Consider the following 17,701-nt stretch of genomic DNA (forward strand, 5'->3'; position numbering starts at 1 on the left):
CTAAAATAGAGTACTGACATTCACTTTAGACTAGCAGATGTTTCAGAATTTTGTCATAACTAAATCAAAATTCAGGATTATGAACGTCAGTCCCTATTGAAGGTGGATTAATATTAGCCAGCTATAAGACAACAAAATCAACAAAAGCACCCTGGCAACTTGACATGCTGGCTCCGGCAAATATTTACTAGAACTCCGCTCTTGATGTGTTTTGTTCACTCTGAAAGAGTTTCCTTTTATAAATGAGTTCATGTCCAGGGAGGGAAAAGGGTATTCACCAGCCTTCTACAAGGCTAGGGCAGCTGGAAATGTCAGTGTTGGCAGGGTGGGAAAGTCATTTTGCATGGCAATCCTGGCTCATTCCGGTCTTTGACTCCTCAAGACTGCTTGAGGGAAAAATTCGAGCGTTTGGCATCCTTTAGAAATGAAAGCAAATGGTAGAAACATACTTAAAGAGTAAGGAGTAGAGAGTTTTATTGGCTGTAGCTTTTTGACATGATAATTAAAGACCCAGATTAAAATGGACAATATCATTATATTTAATCAGAACATCATTGAACGAGATGTGATTATATAATTCAGTACCACCCACTTTAAAACTGCAAGTACAAACTCATTTAGAATCCTCCTCCAACTCCCTTGGTAAACTATTCCTTATAATCACAAATGTTTTTTCTTTGATAGGATTTCAATCCCTCCAAGCTGAAGCTAAATTGATTTTAGCCCATTAAGTTATACCGTATAATATTTTAATATAAAATAGTTTTATTTCCTCTCCTAATTGCATTTTAAGCTTTAAAAAATTACCTAAAGCTTCAAAATATCCCCTGCCTATTCATTTTATTTGGGGCCTATCAGTGAAAAACTGGTTGCTTCCCTACGGAGAAGACAAGCCCATCATAAATGTAAGGACTATTAATTAAATTATGCTTTTAGATCACTTCTCTGAATCTTTCTTAATACTGTACATATATTTCATATCACTTAATCATCTCTGTGGGTTTTTTTTTAATACTCCCTCAAAATTCTTATAGGCAACAGCAATCAGCTCACCTACGTTTCTGAAAAATCTCATCTATAAGGTAAGGAATGCCTAACAGAGCTTTAAAAGCAACTGGCACTCCGTTTCAATGTCAGTTATTTTCCATAATAATGTGATGTTTTCTTTAATGCATTAACCTTTAGGAACTTTGGACAATATAAGTCATTCCACAGGAACTTACTGAGCTTCACATCATTGTGTTAAGTCTCCAGAACTAGAAGGATAAACAAGACCCTGCTTTTGCCTTAGAGGAGCTAACCATGAAGTATAGGATGTAGGCATGTAAAGGGACAATTATAATACAATGAATAAAGTACTATGATAGAGGCCTGTCCAGGTTGGTGTGGGAGCATGTGCTGCTGCCTATATGTCCTTACTTATGACTTAAAGGTAACATAAAAAGATCAGGCTCAAGAGGACATAAGTCTGGGCTCAGATCTATCACTTACTACCTCTCTAAACTAAGACACCTTATTTAATCTCTCTAAACCTCATCTGTGAAATGGGGATAATGATAGTGTTTATATCATAGGCTCATTGTAGGAGTTAAATGAAAGGGCATGAATTTAGCCCAGTTTAGTCTGGCACATAGCACGGGCTGAAGAAATACTAGCTTTTATTTTCCCTATTGAACATGTGTATTTCTGCAGAGTTTATTGTTGCTTCAGCTCTCTACAAAAGCAATTTGCTTTTTTCACTTTCCATCCCTGTCTGAAGTCTGCATCTAGGCTGTTTGATAGGTTTTCAGACAGAATTAAGAAAATATTTCAGCATGCACCTGAAGAAATTTTAAGCACTGGTTAAGGTTAATATTTTTGTCAAGTTGAAAATCAAACTGGCTCTAGAAAAACAAAAAATAAAAATAATTTTAAATATTATACACACATACATAAACATTACACTGAATAGCTTAACAGGAAAATGGATTGCTCTCTTTTGATCCATTTATCATACAGGACTTTCATTGTTTCAGATTCATTTTGGTAATAGTCATCTTATGTCTTTTTAATTATTTTTTTCAGTATTCATGTCGCATATGAAATTTTCCAATATTTGCAAGATTCCGTTTTGTGACATATTGAAAGGGAATTTTTATTACATTATGAATACATCTTTCCTTTTTCATTTCACTTCACTTATGACACTAATTCATTTATTCTTTTGATTGATAGCATCTACTTATGTCCAGATGCCATAAAGTGACAAGTTAAAACTGAGAGTTAAAATAGATCGACTGAAGTCACACCCAGTGGCAAGCTCCTTCCCCATCCCTATATAGATGATATGCCTTACATAGTGCTCTTCTCATCAAAATATGAGTATCTTGTTATTTACTCTGGAAATGAAAGCACGAATAACTGTCTTAGGCAAGGCAAAATTTAGTTTTAAGTGATAGAATAAAATTCTATCATTCAAGATAACTCTCATACCTGGCCCAATGGTCCCAATTTCAATGTGTTCTGCCTTGAATGTCATATCCAATTTATTGTTGACAGGTTCCCTAATAGCTAGTTCACAGTTACAAACAAAGAACATTACATTTCAGTGGAAAATCTTCAGATTAAAAGCGACTTTTGTTTGTCTCCAGGGTTGATTATTTCTCCCCTCTTCACAATAGAATGTTAATAAATTAGAATCTTTATTAAGATGAGAAATAAATTTTCCTTTTGGAAGAGCTATGGAAGTGTAAGGAATCATTTTTCAGAATCCTGCAAGCCAACCTGAAAAAAATGAATGCCGTGGTCTCAAAAAGAAGAACTTTTTGATATTGTTTATGATATCCATTAAACCCAAGGTCAAGAGGTATTGTAGCAGATAGTCCTCAGGCTCCAAAGATTGAACTTAAACACTGCAAACTAAAGACCTCTTAGTGAAACACAAATATGATCATGTTATCTCTGCTTTCTTAAAATATCTGATGGCTCGCTTCCCCACCAAAAAAAGCCAAAGTCCTAACTGAGCATGCAGGACTCTATGATGGGGACCTCCTCTAATCTTAACTTTCTCCAACCTGCATTCTAGTCACACCGTGTTTCTCGCCACTCTAAACTCACAATGCTTTCTCACAACTCTTTGCTTTTGCACCTGCTGCACCTGCTTTTCCTTTCGAGTAGCATATCCCATCACCCCTTCTCTGCCTAGTCATCCCTGACTCACCTGTCAAAGCCCCAACCATCCCTCTCTCTACCTTAAATGCAGTTTACACACAGCTCTCTCATAGAATTTAGTAACACGTAGAAGACGAAAATGAGAGTAAGGGGTGTTGTTATTTATTGTGGTTGTTAGATAATAGCCCAAAATAGTAACATGGAATTATCACCAGAGATTTCAAACTTTAATTTTCAGCTGTAAAATCATTCTTTAGTTTTTTTTAATAAAACTTTATGGTCAATATATAACATAGATACAAGCAGAATCATGCTGGGAGAAGCTCTGCTGGGGAGACAGACTCCCAGGCAGGGCTCCACAGGGTACATTCAGTCATTCATTCAACTCATAGCTATTGAGCACTGGTTATGTGTTAGTTACATGCCCAGTACTCTGCACTCCTCCAGATCTTGACCAAAAACACTCACTCCGGTGCCTGCTTCCCCGGAGCGTCCAATTAGGCACAGTTTAAAAAATCAATGCTCCTAGCTCAGTGTCCCATTTTACAGACAAGGCAAACGTATCTTACAAAGATTATGTGATTTGCTCAAGTCCTCCCAACAAATTACCAGCAACACCCCAAACTCTTTGAGCTCCAGCTATTAAGCTATGCTCCTGAGTGATGCACAACCAGGAATAAAATTAACATCTGGCACTTTCTGATGTTTTTTTTTAGATCTCTGTTTACTACAAGTATATAAATGCTGATTTCTGAAATCATTAAGGTCCAATTAATCAAGTCTGCAGTTTATTTATTAGGAAACCACTAATACCCCTCCACCCCCACCACAGAACAGCCTAGATTTCATTGGAAATGTGTATCTATTTCTAAACACTTTAATTTCAGATCCAACAAATGTATTGCATACTTGAATATGTTGGTAAAAACACAATAATTCATTGGTAAGTTGTTTATATCCCATTATTATTAATATTTGCCAAGGGGAAGTCATCTTATTGAAAATACAAGTTTGAATGTATATAGGAAAAGGACTTCAGCTATGTATTAGCATACAGTGATCATTTGATAAATGTTACTCTCCTTGGGTCCCTTCCTCTCTCACTTTCACCCATCATGATAGCAGTAATGTTGTAAAACCCTAGAAGAATATGATAACACAGAAATCACAAAATTAAATGAAGATCCTCTAAGGAAATGATTGACTAGAGAGAATCAAAGAAAGAAGGCTTTATCCTCTCTCTTATTCATTCTTTGAATACACTAGAAAATGCATTTTAATATTCATTATACAAAATGTAGAAAAGAAAAAAAGAAAACTTTTCCATTATTTACACTTCATTATGTTCTATAGCATTTTTATAAAACTTGAATTTATAAAGTTTTATTTTTTGCCATAATCACCCAATATTATATTGTAATCAATCCCCATGCTATGAAATACTGATTTAAAAACATAATTTCAATCATTGTGTAATATTTCATCAAATAGTTATAACACAATTAATTTAACCATTACATTATAATTGGATATCAAGATTTCCAGTTTTCCCTTTCATAAATAAAGTTACAACAAATATCCTTGCACTTATATCAGATTGTGTAAGCAGAGATTTTTAGAAGTAAAATTAGTGGGTAAAATATAAAAACATCTTTAAGGCTGTTGTCAAATTGCTTCCCAGAAAAGATATACCAAATTACACTCTAACCAGCTGTGTATGAGAGTATCTTACAAGTTCTTAACAATTTCTCTCTTAAGTCTTTCACATGTGTTTGAAAGAAAAAAGGCATTCTATTAAGTGAAGTATCCCAAGAATGGAAAAATAAGCACCACATGTACTCACCAGCTAACTGGTTTCCCTGAGTGCACATTTGGGAATAACACCAACTGGGTATCGGACAGAGGTGGGGAATGGGGGGAGGGGATGAGTGTATACCTACTTGTTGAGTGCGATGCGCACTGCCTGGGGAATGGACAGGCTCGAAGTTCTGACTGGGGGGGATGGGGGTGGGGGGAGGGGATGGGTGTATACCTACATGTTGAGTGCAATGTGCACTGTCTAGGGAATGGACACACTTGAAGCTCAGACTCGGGGGAATGGGGGGGCATGGGCAATATATATAACCTGAACTTTTATACCCCCATAATGAGCTGAAATAAAAAAAAAAAGAAAAAAAAGAAAAAAGGCAATTTCACCTGAAACAAAAGTAGAATTGTATGTTGTAATGAGGCAGAAGCTGGAGTGCTTTAGCCTCAGAGGAGTTAGTCTACAACCACTACTCCCTAGTTTGTTGATCACTGATGGATCACTATTAATCAATCTATAATAAACCTCTAATGCATGAATGGGGATAATGAGGATGATTCTACCTACCTTAAGTGCCTGAAGGTAGTGAACTAAACAAAGCTCCTTCTTGCGGTCTCTTACTGCTCTAAGATAAATTATTTTCTCAATTATCCATAAAATCCTCCATCAGGAGTAATACAATATCAGCTATGTTTAATAATAATTGATAAGTAAAAATGATCCCTCTATTTTTTTAGGACAAAGGAATACGCGCATTAATGACATTTTGATAGGCATTCGAGGTACTATTGACATTTTTCAAAATCGCTCTTTCTTTTGATACACTGTTAATTAATCTTTCCTCATGAATCCAACTGAATTTATTTTAAGGATGTGAAAATCAGTGGAAGGAGTCAGGCAAGTGACATTTGCACATAAAACATTTTTCCTTCCTGGGAATGAGGAACTCTACTAGAGTTCTTCACAGAAATTTAATTTTCGTTCATTTTATGAGAAGAAAAGAAAGCTCACCTTTTTTTTAAAAAAAAAAAAAAAAAGTATAACCAGGCAGTTATGTGAAGCAAGGGGGAGCCACTGCATGGATGTCAATCTGACAATCTCTGGAGGTGTCAAAACCTCCAAGGAATTAACCCAGGAACAGTGTAATGAAACAAAACCAAACCAAATTACTTCCATTATTTAAAAGCAAAAGGTCATATTTAGCAACGGAACACTGCTATAACCAGCAAAAGATTATAGGTTAAAATTCATTGGTTTCACTTTAGAGACAAATTTCCTGTGAATATGCTTCATATAGTAAGACCTAGATCTTTGTTTCAAAAATGTAGGGAACCAGTGCTACCAGGATCTTCATGATCTCAGCTTTGCAATAAAGTAAGTAGTGAAAAGAAACAAACAGCAATTGTTAACATTTTTTTAACTTCTTAAATTCATGCAAATATCTTGGGCCACTAAGTTTCCAAAGGTAGGGCCCTGAAGAATGCTAGAGTTTCCACTGTGCTCTGTTCTTAATCTCATGTCTGCACTGTTTTAAATGTGCAGATATTTGAGTAAATAATAATACTTTTCCATACATGTGAAAATAATATCTAAAATTAGAAATATATTTTTAAATGTATTTGACTACGCAGAAAAGCAAAAACAATATTTTTCCTACTGGCCATGATTTTTTTTTTTTTTTTGACTAGCTAAGACATATTAAGCACTTTTTATATGTCAGACATCCACCAAAGCAGTTTACATTTTGTAACTCATTTAATCTTTCTAACAACCCGATTGAATTAAGAACACTTTTTATCCCCATTTAACAGAAGAAGAAATTCAGTGTCCAGAAAGAGCTTGGCACATGATAGTCCTGTGAGAAATATTTGCTAATTGAATTAGTAAAAGTCAGAAAGCACTCGTCCATATAAATAATATCATAAATACGGGAGAACTTCCAAGATCAACCCACAAAACTTATTTAACTCATTCATATCTTCTTTTCATTATTTTTAACACTATTTCATTTAACCCTAATAATCATTATACTTTGTTTTTACAGAGAAAGCTGTTCCAAATCTAGCCTGTGGCACTATTCAACAGTTTATTTATTGAGCAGCTACTTTCTAAAGCAATATGAGCACCAAGGGAAGGTATAAAGCTAAGGAGGTACATTTCCTACCATTTGGGAACTTCTCTCCCTGCCCCATCCCAGAAGGTGGAGCTGGAACGGCAATCAGTCCTTCCAGACATCAGTACTCATTCCGTTTCTACTTCAGAGGCTCCTATACCCTTCCAACAGAACCCCGGGGTTCTCTAACCTACTACAGAATTTGAGGAAACATCATCACCTCCCAGATCACATTTTTAAATTAAGTTAATAGATAGAATTTTCTCAAGTCTTCGCTTTCCTTTGGCACCTCTTACTTCTTGTATGGTGACAAGTGCTAGCAGACGACAAAATGAATTAACTAGCAGTATTTTAACATTAACAGAACAATGGAAAAGCAGTCAATACTGCTTAGCTCAACAGCCTGGAGTTTTTTTTTGGTCATGATCTTTTTAAAGTTACCCATGACAAGTGATGTTCCCAGCTACTTTAAAAGAATGAACCACCCTAATACACTATGAAAGGGAATTAATTGGTACGATTGCTTTGGAAAATTACCTGGCTGTATTGATAAAAGATGGACATATACCCAAAGACTCAACAATTACAATTCTAGGTAAATATGCAACAGATATGTTTATATGTACATGTACACATGCGCACACACACACACACACACACACAACACCAATTGTAGAAAGTAAAGACAATGGTAGTCATAAAAGGACACAGAGTAGTAAATGGAGCAAAGAATATATGGGTTGATAATATTTTTTACATTATATCTAATTCTAAAATGAATTTGCAATCTGATTGTTTAAAAGAATGTATATATAGATTCTCAGATATGTGTTTATATATTCTTACATACTTACATGTATATATTCTCATATATGTATATAAATTCACATGTGTATATATACATATATATGCATATGGGTGTGTGCATATAAATTAAAAAATCAAGTATATACAAAATAACAGCTAGAAAGTTATCTTAAAAATATTGAGAAACTATTAATTAGAAGAAAAACTGAGATAAAACAAAATACCAACATTTGAGCAACTGAAATCACACTGAAACATTTTTTCACAACTCTAATACTCATACAGATTATAGATATAGTGCATCTGTGTATACATGTATACACACATACATATCAGTGTGTGTCTATGTAAAATGACTATGTACCATAAAATCAAAAATCTTTCAAAGAGCACAAAGTACTCTTTCCCTCACTCCCTCAACATGGTGACATTTATCACAGTGGATCAACATGTTTTTATTGAGTAAATCCTATGATGTTATTACTTATAGTTGAAATAGGATGACAATATTTGAGCTTTCTGGTAAATTAAACTCTTTACGTAAAGTTTGCCTCAGGAATTTAGCTCTGGAGGACTAGTGTAACATACAAAAGAATATAGTTATTTAAACATTTTATGCACAAGTATGCTTTTGAGAATTTTCCATGGCAGTAATTCATGCATAAATAAAATATAAGAAACAACATAGAGACTATAATAAACATAATCAACATATAATCTGTACAGTAAATATAATTTTAAATGTTAATAAAATCAAAAGGAGAGCAGAATCTATTTAGAACTCAGGAAAATCAGTAAGAAAAAATCGAACAACCCTATCAAAAAGTGGGCAAAGGACACGAATAGAAATTTTTCAAAAGAAGATCTAAGAATGGCTAACAAACACATGAAAAAATGCTCAACATCTCTAACCATCAGGGAAATACAAATCAAAACCGCAATGAGATATCACTTAACTCCAGTGAAAATGGCCTTTATCAAAAAGTCCCAAAACAATACATGTTGGCGTGGATGCGGAGAGACAGGTACACTCATACACTGCTGGTGGGACTGTAAACTAGTGCAACCCCTGTGGAAAGCAATGTGGAGATACCTTAAACAGATTCAAGTAGACCTACCATTTGATCCAGCAATCCCATTATTGGGCATCTACCCAAAAGAACAAAAGTCATTCTATAAAAAAGACATCTGCACCTGAATGTTTATAGCAGCACAATTCACAATCGCAAAGATGTGGAAACAACCCAAATGCCCATCAATTCATGAATGGATTAGCAAAATGTGGTATATGTATACCATGGAATATTACTCAGCTATTAGAAATAATGGTGATATGGCATCTCTTTGGTTCTCCTGGACAGAGTTGGAACCCATTCTATTAAGTGAAGTATCCCAAGAATGGAAAAATAAGCTCCACATGTACTCACCAGCAAACTGGTTTCCCTGAGTGCACATTTGGGAATAACACCAATTGGGTATCGGACAGAGGTGGGGGCTGGGGGGAAGGGATGGGTGTATACCTACTTGATGAGTGTGATGCACACTGCCTGGGGAATGGATACACTTCAAGTTCTGACTGAGGGGGATGGGAGTTGGGGGGAGGAGATGGGTGCATACCTACATGATGAGTGCAATGTGTACTGTCTAGGGAATGGACACACTTGAAGCTCAGACTCAGGGGGACGGGGAGGCATGGGCAATATATATAACCTGAACTTTTGTACCCCCATAATGAGCTGAAATAAAAAAAAAAAAAGAAAGAAAAAAAATAAAGACTTAAATTAGAGAAAAAAAGTTTTATAAAAAAAATAAAAAATAAAGAAAAAAAATAAAATAAAAAAATAAAATAAAATCTAAAGGTAAACCTGAGACTGAAAGAAGACATATTCTATTAATATAAAGGAGTCATATCCTCTCTCTCTGTCTGTATATGTATATATACACACACATATATCTATACTATAAATCAACAGGAAAAAGGCAAATGAAAAATTAAAAGGCACAAGACTTGAACAGTTCACAAAGAGATTATCTAAATGATCAATAAGACTTTAAAAGGTCTGGAAAAGTTTTTATCTCTCCTTCATTTCTGAAGATATTCTTGGTTGGTCAGTTTTTTTTCTTTCAGCACTCTGAATACATCATCCAACTCTGTCCTGACCTGCAAAGTTTCTACTAAGAATTTCCTAATGGCCTTACAGGGTTCCATTGCATGTGAGGAACCTCTTCTTGCTGCTTTAAAAACTCTATTTTTGTCTTTGTTTTTTTACTGTATATATTTAAGGTGTACAACATGGCTTTTTATTTCAAAAAATTTAAGAGATCTAAGTGTTTTTTGTTACATGGATGAATTGTATTGTGCTAAAGTCAGGGCTTTCAGCGTACCTGTCACCAAAATAGTGTACACTGTACCCAACAGATAGGTTTTTATCCCTCACCCTCCTCCCACCCATCTCCCACTTTACCCACTTCTTAGTCTTCAATGTCCATTATGCCACTTTATGACCATATATATCCCCCCCTTTAGCTCCCACTTATAAGTGAGAACATGTGGTATTTGTTTTTCTATTCCCGAGATACTTCATCTAGGATAATGGTACCCAGTTCTATTCAAGTTGCTACAAAAACAAAACAAAACAAAACAAAACATTATTTCATTCCTTTTTATGGCTGAGTAGTACTCCTTAGTATATATTAGGTTATTAAATATGAACTGTCCAATTTTGAATCAAAAGTTTATATATCTCAAACAAGAAGCAGTACAATTAATCGAAGTATGTGCCTAAACTATCCACTCAGTTTTGCCATCTTAACAGCAGCCTGTTTTTGCCAGCAGCAAAGAAGCCTGGAGAGCCAGTGGCCATGAAATTGAGAAAGGCGTTTTCCACAGCTTGTTGAGAATTGAGTATTTTTCCTTGCAAGAAGTGGTCCAAAGCCTGGAGGAAGTGGTAGTCAGTTGGTGCAAGGTCTGGTTGAATACGGTGGATGATGGAGAGTTTCCAAGTCCAGCCTCTGTAGTATGAGCAGCATTGTTTGTGTGACATGTAGTCAAGCATTGTCTTGCAAGAGGATTGGCCTATCTCTAGAGACCCATCTTAGCTGCTTAATCACAAGCATCCTCATCATTTCATCCAATTGGTTGCAGTAGACATCTGCTGTAATTGATTAACCAGGTTTCATGAAGCTGTAGTAGATAATACCGGTGCTGGACCATCAAACAGACACCATTAGCTTTTTTTGGTGAATATTCGGTTTTGGGCTGTGTTTCGGCACTTCATCTTTATACAACTATTGTGCCGAACACTTGTGATTGTCAAAAAGAATCTATTTTCATCACACATAACAATATGGCATAGAAATGGTTTGCCTTTATGTTGTGACAGCAGAGAAAGGCAAGCTTTGAGACGATTTCTCTTCTGACGTTCATTTAATTCATGCGGAACCCATCTATCCAGCTTCTTTACCTTGCTGATTTGTTTCAAGTGGTCCCATAATTGTTGGAATAGTAACATCAAACCTTCCTGCTAATTCACCCATAGCTGAGATGGATTCACTTCCACTACAGCTTTCAGCTCATCATTATCCACCTTGGTCTCAGGTTGCCCATGTGGCTCATTTTCAAGATTAAAATCACCAGAATGGAACTTCTCAAAATATCGACATACTGTGCATTCATCAGCCACATCTTTCCCAAACACTTCATTGATATATTGAGCTGTCTGCACTGCATTGGTTCCACAATGAAACTCACATTCAAAAACAACGCAAATTTTTAGCATCTATAGTTTTACAAAAATTGCTCTTAAAAAATTTTTGAAAGATAATCACAAGCCAAACTATGAATTTGAAAGAATAAGGATGTACCTTCACAATAAAAATAAAACGTGAAATGTCAGAGATATCAACTGTCAAACTTAGTACTTTAGGAAATCAGACATTTCATACTTTATAACCTAACCCATATCACATTTTCTTTATCTACTCATCAATTGATGGACATTTAGATTCATTTCATATCTTTGCAATTGTGAATTGTGCTATAATAAACATTTGGCTGCAGATATATTTTTGATAAAATGACTTCTTTTCCTTTGAGTAGATACCCATAGTGGAATTGCTGGATTGAATGGTAGGCCTACTTTTAGTTCTTTGAGGAATCTCTTACATTCCCACCCACAGTGTGTAAGTGTTCCCTTTTTGCCACATCCATGCTAATGCCTATTGTCTTTTGACTTGATAATAATGGCCATTCTGACATGGGTAAGGTGGTATCTCATTGTGGTTTTAATTTGCATTTCCCTGATCATTAGTGATGTTGAGCATTTTTCCATATGTTCGTTGGCGATTTATCCATCTTCTTTTGAGAAAAATCTGTTCATGTCCTTTGCCCCATTTTGATGGAGTTAGTTGTTATTTTCTTGCTGATTTGAGTTCTTTGTAGCTTCTGGATTTTAGCCCTTTGTTGGATATATAGTTTGGGAATATTTTCTGCCATTCTGCAGGTTGTCTATTTACTGTTGATTATTTCCTTTGCTGTGCAGAAAATTTTTAGTTTAATTAAGTCCCATTTATTTATTTTTGTTATTGCTATATTTGCTTTTGAGGTCTTACTCACTCACTAGACAAGTGTGTGAAATGTTCTTAAAAAGACATGTACAAGAATTTTATAACACCTTTGTACACAGCAGCCAAAAATTAAAGCTGACCCTAATGCCTACGAGCCATCGAATGAATAAATAACTTTGGTATGTTTACACAATTAAATACTGTACACACACTATATGATTCCACTTATGTGAAGCTCAGTATCAAACAGTAGTTACAGCAAACAACTCAAATGCTTACCAAATGATGAATGTATAAACAAAATATAGTAAATCCAAACAGAGTATTATTCAGACATAACAAGGACTGAAGTACTGATACACGCCACAACATGGATGAACCCTGAAAACATATAAGTGAAAGAAGCCAATCACAAAAGACCACACATTATATGATTTCACTTATATGAAAAGTCCAGAATAAGTGAATCTATAAAATCAGAAGATATAATAGTGGTTGCCAGGGACTCAGGGGAGGTGACGGAAAGTCACTGCTAATTGAATGGGATTTCTTTTGGGGGTGATCAAAAAGTTCTGGAATTAGATAGTTGGATGCTAGCACAACCTTGTGAATATACTAAAAACCACTGAATTGTACATTTTCAAATGGTGAACTTTATGATATGCGAATTATATCTCAATTTTTAAAATAGTAGTTATCTCGGGAATAGGAGAAGTCATAGCTTGGACAAGGCATGGGTGAGGCTCTGGGGTTCATAAGAAAGTTTCTTATCTTGATCCTAGTAGTAGTTACATATTATATGCATATGGAGTAAAAATTTGTTCATTTATTTACCTATGATTTTCATACTTTATGTGTGTGTACCTTTCCATGATAAACTACTATATTAAAAAATCATTACTGTCACTTTTTCCAACGACTACAAGTATTGCTATCAGGCAAATTTGGTTAAACTTAAGTAGTAGCATCTATAGAACAGAATATCCTAAGAGCCATAAGTATCTAATTTCATTCTATAACTACACAGTCCTGGTGTAGAATGTCTATTATAGGTGGAACATGTATAGGAGGTTGCATTAAAAAATGGCTCCAAACAGTTTCTGCATGTAGGTTACTTGCCTATCTCACCAGGAAGACAAAACAAAGGATTAGTCAGTTAAAATTACAGGGAAATGCTAGCATGTTGCAACAGGAAGCCAGCTTCAGGGGAAATAATAGGCAGCAGCTCAAAGGTGGGTACAAGAAAGGCATGTTTGGGGAACAGTAACCTGTTCTGCACAGGCTAAAGCAAAGTGAAAACTAGGCCATTTTACAATTATGTAATCAATTTCATGATTGTGAAACCTCTATCTTCAATTCGTGTGGTAGAAGCAGCTTCCCTTAATTGATACATCATAATAAATTTCTATCACTAAATGTAGGGTCTACTATCTTAATTAAGTTTCTATCAATGCTGTTGATAAGACCTGCAAACAGAACAATGAACACTGCTAGTTATTTGTTTAATTAGTAATATATATGCTGCCATAGTGACTAAAATGGTATAATGTTTTAAGGCCAAAAATTAGCAAACTTTTCTTATTTGCATGAGCCTGTTTAGTAGCACAGGGGAAATATATTTTTTAAGTTTAAAAAAATGCCTTTAAAACTCATTAGTATTCTACAACATCTTAGACAGCAAATTATCATCTTTTTGAAAGAGCATATTGTGTTGACATTATTAAGATGGGCTTTGGGGAAATAAGCCCTAACTTAAATTTTAGTTTATGTGTTATTTACATTGATACTTGTCACCTATGTCTTTAGAGCTGAGAACCCAGACATGGCAGTAACAATATTTATCCAGACATCAAATTTGTCACAATTGTCATCATCCAGAAAATAGCCATCAATACCAGAGTAAGTAAAAATATCTATGAGCAGAAAAAAAGACTGTCACAGAGCATGCAGGATTTACATGTAAAAGGGGCCGTCAAGCATCACTGAAAGCCTCAAGGAATCCTACAAGAGTCCTAAATCCTGCAAACATGATCTAGTTTCTGCACATGGCAGATCAAAGACAGCAGATTGATAGAAATGTTGCTGGAGGTGAGTGTGCTGACTGTGAGGAAAAATAACAGATGACAGCCTGATGCCAAAGAAATATTCAAAAAGCTAAAACATAATAATGACCATATGGAGCACAATACCATTTACATTGGCTCCAAAGAAAATTAAATATTTAGTTATAAATCTAACAAAACTTGGACAGGATCCGTATCCTGATAATTACAAAATACTAATGAAAGAAACCAAAGGACACCTAAATTAATGGAGAAATATACTATATCAATAAATTACAAGACCCTACATCGTAAATTTGTAAATTCTCCCTAAATTTATCTGTAAATTTAATGCAGTTATCAAAATCCCAGAAAATTTTTTTTGTAGACATATATAAGTTTATTCTAAAATTCGTATGTTAAGGCATAAGACCTAGAAGAAGACCACTGAAAAAGAAACAAAGTAGAAAGAATCACTCTACCCAATGTTATGACATACAATTTAGCTATAGTAATCAAGACAGCGGTGGTGTGGTATTGGCAGAGAGATAGACATATAGATCAATGGAACGGAATAGAAAACTTAGAAATAGACTCACAAATATCTTTAACTGATTTTTTTTACAATGGTACAAAAGCAATTCAATGGAGGAGAGATGGTCTTTCAACAAATGGTGCTTGAGAAATTGGACAGAATTTACAAAAAAAAAAAAAAAAAAAAGCCAAACCTTGATCTAAACCTCATATCTTATATAAAAATTAACTCAAAATGCATCAGGAACTTGAGTAGAAAAATGTAAAACTAAAAAACTTTTCGGAAAAGACATAGGAGAAAATATCCAGGACCTAGGCCCAACAAAAGCACAATCCATAAAAGAGAAAAATGATAAACTGCATGTCTTCAAAATGAAAAACTTTTGCTCTGCAAAAGACCCTGAGAAGAGAATGAAAAGACAAACTACAGACTGGGAAAAAAATACTTGCAAACCAAATATCCAACAAGGGACTAGTATTTAAAACATATAAGAACTCTCAAAACTCCACATTTTAAAAAAAAATAATAAGAAAATTGGCAAAAGAACAAATGTTTCACTGAAAAGAATATATACATGAAAAATAAGCACATGAAAATACGTCCAAAATCATTATCCATTAGGGAAATACAAATTAAACACAAAATGTGGTATCACTGCTCACTTAAAATTTTAAAAAAATTAGTGATAACACCAAATGATGATGATGATGATGTAGAGAAACTGGGTCTCTCATGTATTGTTGATGATTACACAATGGTACAGCCACTCTGCAAAAGATTTTGAGAGTTTCTTCCCAAAATAAATGTGTGCTTATCATATGAACCAGCAATTGCATTCTTGGGCATTTATCCCAGAGAAATGAAAATTCATATTATACAAAAACCTGCACATAAATGTTTACAGCAGCTCTATTTTTAATAGCCTCAAACTGGAAACAACACAAACTGCCTTCCACTGATGAATGATTGAATAAATTGTGGTACATCTATACCATGGAATACTTCCCAGCAATACAAAGAAACTACTGATATGGGCATCAACTTAGATGGATCTCAGGGGAATTATACTATGTGAAAAAAGCCAAACTCAAAAGTTTACATGATTTTGTATATATAGCATTTTTGAAATGACAAAATTAAAGAGATAGAGAACAGATTAGTGGTCACCAGGACTTTGAAGGAGGGTGGGAGGTACCTGTGGCTACAAGAGGGCAGCACAAGGATTCTTATGATGGGAATGTTCTGCATCTGGACTGTGCTGTGAGTCACATGAAACAATGCTGGGGGATGGGGAGAGGGTACATGTAAAACTGCTGAATCTAAATATATGAATGAGGTTAAAGACTTGTATCAATGGCAATTTTCTGGTTATGATGTTGTACTAGTTACACAAGATGTTACCATTGGGGGAAACTGGGTGAATGGTAGATAGAATCTCTCCACGTTACTTTTACAACTACATGTGAATCTACAATTATCAAAATAAAAAGTTTTTAGCAGTTTTGCATCTGGGACCTTCTGAGGGAGAGGTAAATAGCCTTCCAAACAACCAGAGCCCCTGGAACATCATCAACAAATAGCTGGGCATTACATTTGGTGCCATCAACAAGCTTTTATGAGGTCTTCCTCTGCATAAAGACAAAAATCCTTGAGAAAGCCCCTGAGTAGGAAACCTGTTTATATGCCCTGGATTTACATGCACCAGCTTGGCAGGACTATTAGTTGAATCCTACCAGGGACAACTGCAGGTTGTCCCTCTGTTCCAGGGCAAACCGACTGCCAAAGCCCTGACCTTAGCCATTAACCTCTAACACAAAGTCAAGCGCTTTAGCCCAAAACACTTCTCTGAGAAATCAACTTACATCTCTGCAAATTGCAACAGAGCTCTCTATAAAATATTCTAGTTTCATCTTCTTAAATGCCCAGAACACTTTAAAACTGTATTGAACATTTCATTTAGAAAAAGAGTTTGGCCCTTGGTGATGTTTATACCTAAACAAAATATTTATACTATTATTTTCCCTTTAATTAACCCTTTATATTAGGTTTGAAAATTTTATGTAATCTAGCAAATTGAGGAAGAAGTATTAAAGAAAGAAAAAAAAAAAACTCCTTTCCTAAGTTCACAGAGGTTTTCAAAGAACTCTGAAACAATTCTATCATTATTTGATGTTTCCTTTGCTCATTGATTGATTCATTTATTCACTGGTCACCTTTGAATGACAGAAGTATGTTATGGATAAAGACGATTTATATTCAGCTACTACCTTCAGAAGTTTCTAGTTTATTGGTCGAGTCAGATATTATAGCAAATAAATAGCTATACTATTTTATTAATGAGGTAACAGCAATCTTCCAAGAAAGCCCAAAGACCCGAGTGACTTAAAGACATCATTCCTGGGAGGGTCAGCAGCCTTATATGTACTCCTGAAATTACAGCACCTAGTATTAATATTTTAGTGGAGTAACAGAGCAAATTTCCTCCTCCCAAGGTTCCAACACAGCTCAGTAGGGATTCCAAGGTTGTTTTCTTATATACGATTGGTTCAGACATTGAAAAAAACAGAAAATGACACCAACAATTTAGTCCTGACAAAAACTGTACAGTGCAGATACTATTACCTTTATTTTACAAAGGTTAATAACAGATCCATGGTCTGGGTGAATTTAAAGTCCTCCTG

General features: G+C 34.9%; 1 protein-coding gene across 1 annotated transcript in view; it reads right to left on the bottom strand.

The window, feature by feature from the left end:
- The window catches only part of KCNH5 (potassium voltage-gated channel subfamily H member 5), a 272,418-nt gene that overhangs the window by 67,023 nt on the left and 187,694 nt on the right, over positions 1-17,701 (bottom strand). The gene's annotated exons all lie outside the window — the stretch shown is intronic.

Source organism: Eulemur rufifrons, chromosome 2 (genome assembly GCF_041146395.1).
Source record: "Eulemur rufifrons isolate Redbay chromosome 2, OSU_ERuf_1, whole genome shotgun sequence".
NCBI lineage: Eukaryota > Metazoa > Chordata > Mammalia > Primates > Lemuridae > Eulemur > Eulemur rufifrons.